Raw genomic sequence first — 13,969 nt, 5'->3', positions numbered from 1 at the left:
CACTATCGACAGTAGTGGCATCATAATCTTCGATAATTGAACCAAATTCTTCCGAATGTGGATAGGTGTGTGGGTAAAAAATTTTAAGAAAATTTATTATAAACTTAATCAGATTTGAATTGGTTTTCTTTTCTTCTTTTTCATTTTCATTTTTAAAATCATTATAATTATGTAAATACCATAAAACATTTTCTATTTCGGTATGTCTTTCTTCTGTGAGATTTTTCAATGTAATATATAATTCTTCAGATAGTGATGTGTGCTGTTCTTTCAGTGACTGCAACATGAAATTTATTGTTGCATTAGCTGTTAATAAATTAAAATCTCTCCGAGATAATGCCTCAATAGTCAGTTTTATTGGAAGTAGAGCTGATACAGTTCTGGATATTAAGTCGAATTCACTATCTGAAAATTTAATTTATAGGTTTAAGTCGATTATTGCTTTTTGGATTGGAATTATCAGTTTCAAAAATCGTTCCATCATTAGGAGTAAACTGTTCTAACGTGTTTTAGAATCTAATATTAACATATATTTTGTTTTATTTTCAGTTAGTATATATTTTAGTAATATATCCTTTTTATAGGGGAACGTTTAAATATTTTAACAATTTTTCTAACTTTATAAATTATAGGAAGCAATTGGTGATAGGTTTATATTTCATCCTCATTAGAATATCTTCTTCAACAATTACATTGTCATTATCTTCATTGTCAATATCACTCTTACTCTCACTCTTTTCAAAGGTAGAATCCGAAATTTCTATATCCATAATATCTGGATTCTTCTGTTCTTTATTTTTTGGTATAACACATCTATTACTCCTAATTGAATTCCATGTGCATAGCACAACTGCTGATTTGCACCAATCAACTTTCCAACTTTTTTCATAATTGTTGCTCCATCAGTCGTTATGGATACAATATTTTCTTCCAGGGATAATCCATGTTTCGCTAATTTAGATTTAAGAAATTAATTAAGCCATTAATTATCTAATTAATTTCCCCCGTTATGGAGACATAAAAACAAAAACATATACTATTTTGCTATGTTCGCGATACCTGAACATATAGTGGAGACAATTTTAAAAATTTCTAGTAAATACCGAAAAACCGGTATTTAAACTTGTGAATACCGGTATTACAAAATTGTACAAATGGCTCAAAATACCGGTATTCGGTATCCCGGTATACCGGTATTACCATCCCTAATTGCGTGTTAAATGAAACTTCTGCAATAAATTGTATAACATATCCTTCAGGATAACGCAATGCGTAATGTGCCTTTGTCATTTAAATAAAAAGTAAGATTTTACAACATAAGCAACTAAATTATTAATCCAGATACTTAAAGTCAATGCTTAATTATTCTTGCTGGGCAGTTAACTTGTTTAGTATTTTGCACATGTTCCATTGTCAATGAAATGTGACCACATGTTTTGTGCCAAATATTGTTAATCGGAATTTTTAGTGTTGTATTCTTATTTTTTGTAAACTATCGTGAAAACCAGTAACATAAAATTTTTGAATTGTTTTTAGTTGAAGAAAAATCATGTCCGAAGAACTACGAAAATTTAAGTTCCTTTCCAAGCTACAAACTGTTGGAAATTATTTTAAACAATAAAATATAGCAAATATAATAATTAATGTATACTTCAATAAATATTTTTCTTGAATTTTATAGTTTTACCCCTTATTGATATATTAAATATTTTTCTAAATTCTCCTATATTTAACGATCGATGCATCATCCTCTACAAATTTTACCTTTGAAATTGCACAGATTAAGTTTTACCATTAGTTAGAAAAATCCATCAAGAGCTATTAGAAATTAATAAACGAACAGTGTTACGTATTCTTTATTTTTGCAGACATGAGAATGACGTTTATTGCATCTTGAAAGAGATTTGCGTAATTAACGTCAAACAATTTATCCTCACTTAAAACCTCAGGATTCAATTAAATTGAAACAAGAGTCATCCATGAGCATCAAACTATCGATTATGGATTTTAATGCCAGCTGAATGTCGGTCGCCAAGTTTATTAATTAAAGGAATAGGAAAATTCTGGATTTTGTTTTGTTTATGTTAAAGTTTTGATTCATTTTGAAGCCTAAAGTACCATTAAACGCGACGATTTGAACTTTTGGCGTTTATATTTTCAAAAGTTTGAAATATTTATTGAATTTGAGAAAAATTGGGATGTTTTAATATAAATTTGGAATCAAAGATATATGAGTGTATCTTTAACATATTTTGCTAACTGGTAAAAGAAGGTAGAGTCAAATCTGTCATGGCATGGAGATATTACTCATAAGATTGTTAGCATGCTTGTATTAGATATGAGACAAGAAAAAATACAAAAATATTAAATATAAGAGATCAGCTATATTTAAAATATATCTGATTTTTATAACATCTCAAACCTATTATATTCATTTTATAAATATAAATTTCGATATTGTTTTCATTCTCATCTATATCTTATGCCATATCTATAATTCTTACAATTAATATGGTACTTCAGAAAGTTGATTGTGTTCTTTCTTAGAAAAAAGATCAAAACTTATGAAGGGTTACATAGATAATTATTATAGAATTCCAAACATTAATTTAATTTAAATCGCCTTCCTTATATAGTTGTTGAAACTAATAAAAATATTTGTCCTATTAAAGAGGTAAGTGTGTTTTTAACTGCTATAGTATAACAAATTAATAACTAAAAAATTCTTTAAAAAAATAGTTTTATAAGCATCTAAAACAAAATTTAAATTATTTTCTAAAAATTAAATTTTTATATCCCTATTCATTTCTAAATAAGCACATTTTTGCTTCCTATTGAATTTTAGATTCCCTGAAATCGATTTCTCAAAACTATTGATCTTCAACTTCCATCTCATGCAAATTTAATATATACATACATTTTTACTCTTATATATAGTGAGAAATTGAGAAATTTATCATTTTATATCGTTCATAATAAAAGATAACCGAACGTCTATCACAATCAGTATTTTGCCACATTCATATTGATAAATACATGAAAAATAGTTGAAAGATCTTTCTTAAATGCATAAATATTAAAAAGCATTAGAAGAATTAAAATGCATAAAGTAATAAAGTATGCATAAAGTATTAAAAAGTGAAATTAACGAAAAAAAACCTGACATTACAGAACCCTTTAAATGTGTCATTTGCAAATTATTTCTTTTATCATCATCATTAAAAAACCCTAAAAAACTACTGTTTTTAATAGATACGATTTTTAAATTTTTATGAAATGAGTAGAAGGATATGAGCTTGAAATAAAATAGTAACGACATTTTAACAATTTTTATGGCTTTAATCTTTTTAAAAGTCACCGAATGTGTGAATACCATCCAATTACCTCATCCGTCACCACTTTATAGCCTCAAAATATATTCATAAAGACTTTAATTATATATTGGAAATGAAAGGCAAATAAGAAAGCCATTTTCTTCGATGAATTTGAATTGTTTCATTTTATTTACACTTTTGTGTATTAATGAAGAATAAGACGTGAAACGGGTAAAGCTCAATTTCTCATTATATTTGGGAACTTCCATCTTTAGAACAATTCATCTTTCCAAATATAATTTTGATGTATCTACAGCAGAAATGTTTAAAAATTCGAAACATATTTGGAAAAATAATATATATATATATATATATATATATATATATATATATATATATATATATATATATATATATATATATATATATATATATATATATATATATATATATATATATATATGCACAATCAACATGACTTAAAGATGCGATAAATAATTTCAACTCATGAGGGAAAACAGAAGTTCTGATATATATGATCCAAAGCATAGGCACTGTAAAGAATGCATATAGTAAAATGCTATATCCAACCAAAAGTATAATTCCTATTACGTCTTAATCGCATATTGCAAAATCACCTAAAATTAAAATAAATTAGTTGGTAATTAAATAAAATCTTGCTAATAATGCAATCTAAAGCCTCAGTAGTAAAATGATGCAAACATTTTTAAAGTAAACCGCTAAACAGTATTAAATAATTATAAAATTCTTAATTTTTAGAAATGTTTTTTTTAATTCAAACCATCTGGAATCATGTTATGAATTATTTGATCGAATTTTTAACATTATAAATTAATCCACATTGAATTGCATTTATTAGTCGATTATGTTCAAACATTATCTTCGAGAAAGGGAAAATATATTTTTACCAAAAATTATTTATTTAAATATATTTTAACATAGTTTTTACTATTATTGGAGCGTTAAGTTTATTGTTAAAAATGTATACATTCTTTTAACGTACTACGTAACTGAAGTATCTTTTAAAGTAAAATGTAAAAGTATATATATATATATATATATATATATATATTATTTCTGTTTAGCCTGAATTTCTGTCGGATCGTTGGGACTTCAAAAATTCTAAAATTAGATTTGAGGCAATGAATGTGTTTCCCCTCACAATACACAAATCAAATTTTATCATTGAAAGAAAAAGTTGTGATATTATATTTCCGAGAAAATCCACAATTCTAAAATGGCTCAGGACAAACACAGAATCCTTTGTACGTTTTCCTTCGCCATCGAGCTTCTACAAAATAAGTTACCACTTTTACTACAAAAGGAGAACTCACACACGAATCTTGCCTTCAAACGAAGCTAAAAATAAATTTTAAGTTCAGGCTTTCTTAAAACTAAAGAGTGAGAAAAATAAAGATTTTCCATTCAATTTCGTTTTTTGAATGAGTATTTTTTCTTGACGCAGAAGTATTTTTCTTTTGAATGAAATCCACCACGAAACCTCGATATCAGATTGCTTGCCTCTGAAGAATACGCATCAACAAAATTTCCAGAATACAATTTTTGTCCTTTAGAATCTAAATACACCAGAGTAAGCAAATAATAATACAAACTTACATATTGGAATTTTCCTTTTTCACAACAGTTTGTATAAAGTAAAGCAGTTGATATATATTGTATTATTATTTATTATATACATTATCATATTATGAGTAATTTAAAGTAACAAAATACTAATTTTTCAATCAAACAATATTTTTCTATTATCGTATAATTAGAAATATCTATAAGCCTTTATTTAACCCTTTATAGTTCTCTGGTATCTATTCTTACCACCTGCAAAAGAAATTTTATGAGAATTTTAAAAAAAAGATTTTAAACTGGTAAATAGGGTAATCAGATGACTAAAATTCGATTCATCGATTTCAATAACTCAGAAATACATCGTCTATAGTTAAATATAATTCACATTCGAAAGTAGTAAATGAGTCGACGTAAGGAAAATTTGTAGCGACATTCAGTTCCAGAGTTTGTCATTAAATTTTAACTCCTGAAATTTTTTTCAGAAATGAAACTTCATTACGTTGTGCTCCTTATGTCTCAAATATTAGGTCCATTTAATTATCATTATTTGTTATTGAATTTAATTCATTTAAATTCAACATTCATTTTTAAAAATGAGCAAAAACTGTTGATAAGTTGGAATTTCTTAAAATTCGAAATATTCCTGTTAATGATTTTAAGCACATTTTGACTTTATTTTTGATGTATTCATTATTTGAAAACTGAAGTTTACAACATATTTTTTTATTTATTAACACAAAATTTGGTAAGATGTTATTAATAAAATTGCATCAGATTGCAACAGTTTTATTTTTATGCAATGTAGCTATCAGCCGAGCCAGCCTAAAAAATGCAACATGAGAATAAAACTTTAATGTAAGACATTACTGAATTTGAATTCTGAGCAATTACATGATTTCTAACATTAAAAAAACTGTATAAAGTTGTCTTAAATTACCTAAAATTAAGTGGTAAGAATATTTACAATAGAGCATTCTATGATATTTTTACTCTTAACGTTCAATGGTAAATATGCTTACCACATTCAATTTCCCTGAAAGATCTCTGGTAAGTACATTTATCACCCCTTATTTCATAAATTAAATGACAAATTAACGAATTTTTGATGTTTTAGTATTTACATCATCAATCTATAATGATCAAATTTTATTTGTCAGTGCCCCTAAATTATGTCATATAAATGGTTAATATTTAAGAAAAATTCTAAAAGCTGTTGATATTCCTACAAAATTGAATACATAATGTAGCAAAAGCAAATGGCGCAACTGACATAGAACTACTTTTCAGCCGATTATCGCCATTTTTGCTGTTTCGTAGAAAAGGAATTTGAGATACTGGCCATATTTAATAAACCAGTTATTTAAACCAGTTACAGCACTTCTGAAGGATGGCTTTAAAAGCATTTGTTCTTCTTACATCGACGTATGAAATACCTTTAATAGTCTCCATCAGCTATGCAAAAGCACAATAGATTCGAAAAGGAAATTCATTCTTAATTAAAATCAGTTAAAGATTGTTGTTTGGCTGTTATGCTAAACCTATTAATATTTCACAATGATTTAATTGAAAAAATATATCTCAAAATGTGACATTAGCATTTGAGTTAATCATGACAGTAGACGTATTCACTTAAAAGAAGAAAACCTAAAAGTTCATTTGTAAACAGAGTGTTATCTCAAACGAATCTTTCGGTTTCTGCTTGAATCGATACTCGCAACATTTTCAGATATATAATTCTTCGCGAAAGTTTTAAATCACCTGTCCACACAATACCAGCAAACAAATATATCGCTTGAGACTGTCTAATCGGAAACGAAAGCTCGGAAAAATAATAGTAACTCGCTAAACGAAATAGTTATTTTGCGAAGTCCCGTTCTGTAATTACTGTCCAATTACTTCATCACCGGCAGGGTTTCCCAGTTATACTGAAATGTGTTAATGAATGACATGAAGCAGACATTTCAAAAGAAACCACGCACCTCCCCTACTCACTTTTGTTACCGATTAACTGTAACCGCTTCGGTCACGTATGCCATTCCAACAAAGGCTTTATGGCAATTTCGAACGCAGTCTGGCTTTTCGGAAATTGGGCCCCTGAGTAAATGTTTGAAAAGAAAATGAAACATGAGGGGTGGATGTAGAGTAGAGTGTAAGAATCCGATGGAAGTGCTTCGATTCACGTGCGATTTCTAATATGATATTAAATAAAGACGATACTTTCCGCCCAAGTGAAAAGTTATATTTAAACTTTCATCTCGCTTCTATATACGTTGTTAATATTATTCGCCAGTTACGGTTTTGCGGCATTTAGAAAAGATAATTTTTATGAGTGTAACGATTTATTTTTACATTATCTAATATAAAATACAGGGATAAATAAATTTGTGAAATAATCGGAAATTATAAGTAATAAATATAGTAATTCTGTATAAGACAATTTTATAGATACCACAAAAAAATTGTTCTTATCATTCGAATATGTATCACCATCAGACTTATCAAAGTTCACGACACTTTCATGTACCTCCTTCATTTTAGAATTCTTTGATTTCCAGATAGATATCTAGATCAATATAACCTGACATCTTTACAGAAATTAAAGATCTGCATCAAGAGGAATACTCACCATTCATCAATTCTTATAAATAACTTTTCATTTGACACTTTTAAAGCATTTTAATTTTTTTGCACTTGCATGTTCAATTATATTCTATTTTAAAGTTTGAGTCGAGATTTTCACGTATCTTCAGTAGAAGAATTCTTCGAATTCAAAATTTATGGCTTGTTGATAAGGTTTTAGAACGCACTAACAAACACACACACACAAAAAAATGAAGGATATCACCAAGAGGCTGGCAAAATGCATCAATAAGTGTTTTATCTATCAATTCAACTCCTATGTGAACATGGCAGCTTAAATTTAAATGGGCTTCGCATATGAAAGTAATACACCATCAGTGTTTCAGTTTTTCAGAATTATATCAAATCAATCAGAGGAAATCAGTCCCGAAATGCATGCAGGAATTTCTTTACAGGCGGAATTAAATGCAAAAACACACTATGATGAAGAACTTAACAAGAAAGTTGAGAAAATGACACTTCTTCTTGTGTACAGCTGAACGCCCCGCCATCACTGAACGTAGTACTATCAACAGGATTTGTTGTGGTCGACTGTTAATCTTTAGCACAATCCGTCTGATTCACTGACCATTTCGCCAAACTGATATCCTCTTCGAGGCAACAGGACCCTAGCGAAAGAGTGACCAATCACTGATCTTCCCGTTCACCTATCTTCCTATTAAACAAGGAACAGGCCATCACTTAAAGAACATTTCATTGAAATTCTCAATATCCTTCCAAATTATCGTTTCATAACAACAGAAATTCAAACACTTTCAAACAGTTGGTAAAAAATTGACACTTATTAACATCATTTCCTTCAGAGTTTTAAGATTATCGAGGAAAGGACACTGTCATGCATCACCATAACTTAAAACTCATTATTGAATCCAAGGTTTATTGCTTCTGGATATGGTCTTAGCAAACATTTACAAACACATACACAACAAATAGGAAGAATAGTACCAAGAGGTTGGCAAAGTGCATCAACAGGTGGTTTTTTTTTTTCACCTTAATTTCAACAAATTTTATACATGAATCAAGCAGATTCTTCTTGTAAGTTAGGTTTTAAAGTGCAATTTTTTTTCTACTTTCTCATATACAAAGTGTAGAAAGAGAAATTGTTGCCATCATCGAAAAATTCGAATTCGTGAATTTTATGAATCTCCATGCTTCAGACCTCTCTCAGTCTGAAAAGCACATTTTTTTGGAATCGTGTGTATTTGTCAATAAATAAGATAACTCAAAAACGCTTTGAAAGAGGTGTATAAAATTTGGTTCAAACACTTTAAAGGAAGTTTCAGATTTATAAAATTTTTTAACGAAATCCATTCACATTTGGTATCATTACTGGATGATAAATCCCCACTTTGGCCTTTAGCAAGTGATACCCTATTTATTATAAAACGATGAATGAATAAACAACAAAGCTCAGTGCTATTTATTATTTATTCTACAATTTTTATTGTTTTGTATCTATGCTGACAAGAACAAACAAAAGGTTACAGCTAGAATTTTTTGCCATTTTTTTTATTTTATATTCGGCATTGCATTTTTTATGTTATTGGATCACTGTTTGCTTCGATTCGATTTGAGCCGTTAGTTTCCTGAACAGCTATGGAACATTTTAGATAGAGAAGATTTAATTGAAGAGTCAAAACTTCTGAATTATACCTAAAATGCGTTTTTGTATTTCTTAAAAACTCTGCTAATGTACACGAGATTTCCTACTACAACTCACGTTAGATAATCTGTGACAATCATGTTTGAGACAATGCTAACAGGACAACAGCCCGTCTAGACGGGAACTTCTTATCGTAGACCATATAAATTACACATCAGAGATTTAATGTAATATGAATTTGTTAATGCATACTCACCCTAGAAGCGTGAATCTTGATATTGCTTTGCCGATTGTTGAGTTCTTTATATCACTTACTGTCTGTCCCTTTTAGAGGGTTCTTTCATAATTTTGAAAAATTTCGAATGTCTTATAATCCCAGTTTAGTTATTGAAAATTTAATCCGAGTCACAATAACCATTTTAGTTTTTTAAACGATAGCATTATTAGATTTCATTTTTTATCGTATTCACTTTGATAAATAGTCTGCACTTATAACAAGTTTTTCACGAATAAATTGTTAGCTAGAATTAAATTTATTCAGGCTGGAAAAGAATATTTCAGCAAGGAGAGATATATATTTCACAAGAAAAAATATTATCCTCCTTTCATACTTTTTTCAATTTTAAAATTGAGACTTTTCATTTCGCTTGCACCGTTATGTTAGCAATCTCTTTTGCCATCGTTCATATTGAACTTAAGTATTTGTTTTGATTTCGTCATTATTCGATGAAATACGGATTTGGTGATTGAATTTATTTAAATTATTACAAAAAGTATTATATAAAAATATAACATTTTTCAAAAAGAAATTTTTGGAAACTCAAGTCACAGATGAATGAGTGTATTTCGAATAATTTTAGTTTCATATTCCAAGTATTAAGTAATAAATTAATAGAACAGACTACAAATTCCATATAGCAAGCGTATGCTGTTTAAAATAAAATGCAACTATGCACTTCCCTTTCTTACTATGTATCTCATTTGAATCTTTAAAAAAAATCACAACAGTTTTCCATTTTAGAAAATATTAATGCGTTTTTCCAAAATATGTAAGATAAAATATATTAGCACTCATAATTGGTATTCTTTAACATCAGAAATGGCCTTTAGGAACCAAATTTGTTTCTGCTTTATCAGCTGATTTTTTCGGGAAAAAAGGCATTTTTTTATTGAGAGCATTTAATTGCAAAAATTTTACTTGCTCATATTATCATTCTTCTTATTAAACTAACACACGCTGCTTTGAAACGTCGATGTAAAAAAGCTTCTTCATCTTAAATGCACAGAAGGTCTTAAATATTAATATTGTCTTTTAATATATATGTACATCATAAGGCTTTAATATGTTTAGATAACATATTTATATTATTTAACATTTATGTATACTATCAGCTTTGTTATGTTTTTGCACAATATATTTACAATTGTACGTAGAGAAGTGTACTTAAATAGGTGTAATTACTTTTTTTAGTTGCAGTTTGATTAATGATTAATGTCTTTTACTCATGCAATCTTGTTTCTTTCCTTCGTTTCAAAAAATCATGAACATTTTAAAAAAGATATTGATATACAATGCTAGTGAGTTAGTCAAAATATTTTGGAACTAACTAAATGAATTAATATCAATACATGATGGTATGAACTACTATCATCAAAGAGGATATAAACACGATTTATACTTTGATCAAGGCAACAGACTAAGTTTTTACAAAAGTTAAATACACCTTAGAAAAGCTACCTCCAGCTTGACTTAACATCTGAATTTAAATTGGATCCGAATATAAACTGTATGACTGTAATTGCCGCAAAATTAACATGAGAGATTTTGTCTGATACATAAAAGTCACCACCGGCAAAAGCTAGATTCATCTTATAGAAGTTTAGTCGCATCATCGAAATAGAAATAATTCGGCTCCACATTATTTCCAATCAAAATTTGAACGTACAGGATATCTTAAAATTCATAGCTCAAATGTAAAATGCACAAAATATATATCTATTATATAATCATCCACCGCTGTGTATAACGCTGGGTGAAGTTAAATATATATCCTACTCATTTGATCTCTATAATTATCGTATTCACAAATCCTTACTTCTGTTTTGGAGCCAAGAGAATGACCAGATTTTGTGTAATGTGTAAACTGACTGATTTATCAATGGGCTTGTAGAACTAAGCTCGAGTAAAAATTAATTGAGAGATCTTAAACTTCACGTTCCATTCGCATTTTTTAATAATAGATTTTAGCAAGATTCAATAAACAGAGATTTGTAAATTTGTAATTTTATATTCATGCTGATTCTTTATATTTTCAGTTCAATGTCAGTTAGAAGTAATTGCTAGCATTCTTTCAGCATTTGTTTTTTTACTTTGTATTTGAAATGCATTTTTTTCTATTAGCGATTTCTAATTTTTATTTGGAAGCTCATAAAAAATCCCACTGGAAAGAAAAAAAAAGTTAAAAAGAGAGATAATTGTCTGTTGGAGGGCGGGATAATGTCAAATGATACTTAAACAAGTCTATAATTATTAACCAAATATATTATTAGTATTATTACTAATGATGTTTAATCAAATCTACTAACCATAATTTTTTATTGGATAAGAGCCCGCCTAGACAGACACTAGTGCATAGAATACGTGTCGCAAAAGCAATCAATATATACAAATTGTCTCAATGTCTCGGAGACGTCACCTTTGTGGTTGTATATTGCAATAGGATTGTTGATAAGATGTAAATACAGTTGCTTATATTCTGAATCAAACTCCTTCGTTCAAGATTCTTAGAATTCTTTTTGAATGGATCTTTCTGCAAAACTGACTCACAAGAATAACGGGAACGGAAGAAGACGGCTGGAACTCGAAAAATAAAAATTCAGAAGTGAAACATTTTAATTTTGCCTATTCCGGGTTTTTTTATTATTACTATTCTGTTTAATCTATGATAGTCAATATTAAAGTTAAAATTGGGACATTATCTCTTGAAGAAACATATAATTAGAAGTTTTTGAAGCAAAACGGAATAAAAAATATGGAATTGCTACGTTCTACTGCCCATGAGAGCGATACAATTTCATTGTTGTTGTTTGTGGCACTTGTCATAGAGAAACCTCTTGCCGAAGGAGGACACCGATTTTAAGCCGAGTTTTAGCTTCTCTTGTTTCAGTAACGCCATCTAGAGCCAGGAGTGCGTCTTATCTACTCAAGCAACACATGCCTTTTCACGGGGAGGAGTTCATACTATTCTTTAACCCATCCACAGATCGTAACTTAGAACTGAATCAGAGAACGATCCCCTCTGTTCCAGTATCCCGATGGTATTTTCGCGATTTGGAGGATTTTGTGGCTACGACAGATTTATACGTGCTCCACCCACCATGTACACGGTGAGTCTTTGGTCGCCGGTATTCGAACTCACAACCCAAGAGATGCGAATCCAACACCCTCCCAACCACGTTATCCCGGACCTTAAGTTCGTTAGTGTATTTAAGATTTCACTTCTAATAAATAATTTGTAATTTCTGATGAACATAGCTATTATTATTTTCTTAAATAAATGATTTTCAAAATATATGAACTGTTTTATTGCTTTAAAATGTAGGCAGCGATATTAATTATTCAATTTCCTTTCTTTTCTAGCATTTCTGCACAGTTTTATCCATTGAAATTCTTTAATGGAAATGCCTGGTCTGCAATAAAAAGGTAAAATATTTTTTTAAAAAAAATAATGTTTATTCAGTACAATTTTGGTTATATACAAAATTTTTAACAAAAACCTTATGTTTTTATTGCTCTAAAATATTTTATTACGCATTCAAATTTTTTAAAATTTAAATTTATAAAAATAATGAAGTCATCTTTTTCTCATATTTTTTGGGTAATGTACTCTTAAATTAATTTTACTTTTTACGATTATTATAAAAATATTTCTGTTCTATATGAAATAATTCTGTTCATTATGATACTTTACGTTGAATTTTTGTCTAAATCGCTTTATTTACATAGCTTTCTCAATCTTCTTAAACATATGATATATAGTATATTACCTTTAGAAATGAAACTTTCAAGCAGATCTTTGAAAAAAAGCAGAAAAGCTGCACCTAACATAAAATGAAATGTTTCTGCAATGGATTCCGGATTACTGTGCACTAATATGAATTTTAGGCGCACAGCTTCCCTTTTAGCATAATACTCACTACGAAATTGTACAAATCCATCGCTTTGGAAATCACCACTTAAGTGAATTTGGTTGTGTGCAAGCCATCCAAACGTAATTTATCTCTAGTGGCCACTTTATTTTGGGATGAAATTAAAGTGGTTGAGGGTTTAAAAATCCTTCATAAAAATAATCAATAAATGAGTAGTGATTACCGAATTGAAATTAGTTTCTGCATATTATTATTTATAAAGCAGCGAAAACAATTCAACAGTTTTTTTATTGAAACTTTGTATTGCCTTCTTGAGAAATATATTATCCATTCTCAGGTACAGAAATGCTCCACACTTTGGTGCATGCGCCAAAATGCATTGATTTCACTAAAACGGAAAAAGCAGATATTTAGATTTTATTTGGGAAGAGTGTTTCCTAGTCTTCAGCAATACTAATAAACTTTTCCTCGCCTATTACCGCTACTAAATATAATATTACTTGAAACCATTACTACCTATTACCTATTTACCACAACTAAACCTGTTAATCACCTACTTCGATTGTCAACGGAATTAGGTGGCGTAACAAATACTAATAACTCCTTAAAATTAAGCTAACCATATAATTAAAAAAAAGACACAGATTTCGAATTACAA

At 28.8% G+C, this 13,969-nt stretch overlaps 1 protein-coding gene across 1 annotated transcript in view; it reads left to right on the top strand.

Annotated features, from left to right (window-relative positions):
- The window catches only part of LOC129965482 (rap guanine nucleotide exchange factor 4-like), a 612,559-nt gene that overhangs the window by 327,376 nt on the left and 271,214 nt on the right, over nucleotides 1-13,969 (top strand). The window contains exon 2 of the mRNA XM_056079391.1: nucleotides 12,803-12,865. The gene's annotated coding sequence lies outside the window, so the exon portion shown is untranslated. The remainder of the gene's footprint in view (nucleotides 1-12,802; nucleotides 12,866-13,969) is intronic.

Source organism: Argiope bruennichi, chromosome 4 (assembly GCF_947563725.1).
Source record: "Argiope bruennichi chromosome 4, qqArgBrue1.1, whole genome shotgun sequence".
NCBI classification, from domain to species: Eukaryota; Metazoa; Arthropoda; class Arachnida; order Araneae; family Araneidae; genus Argiope; species Argiope bruennichi.
The sequence above is the reverse complement of the archived record's forward strand: the minus strand, read 5'-3'. Positions and strand labels throughout refer to the sequence as shown.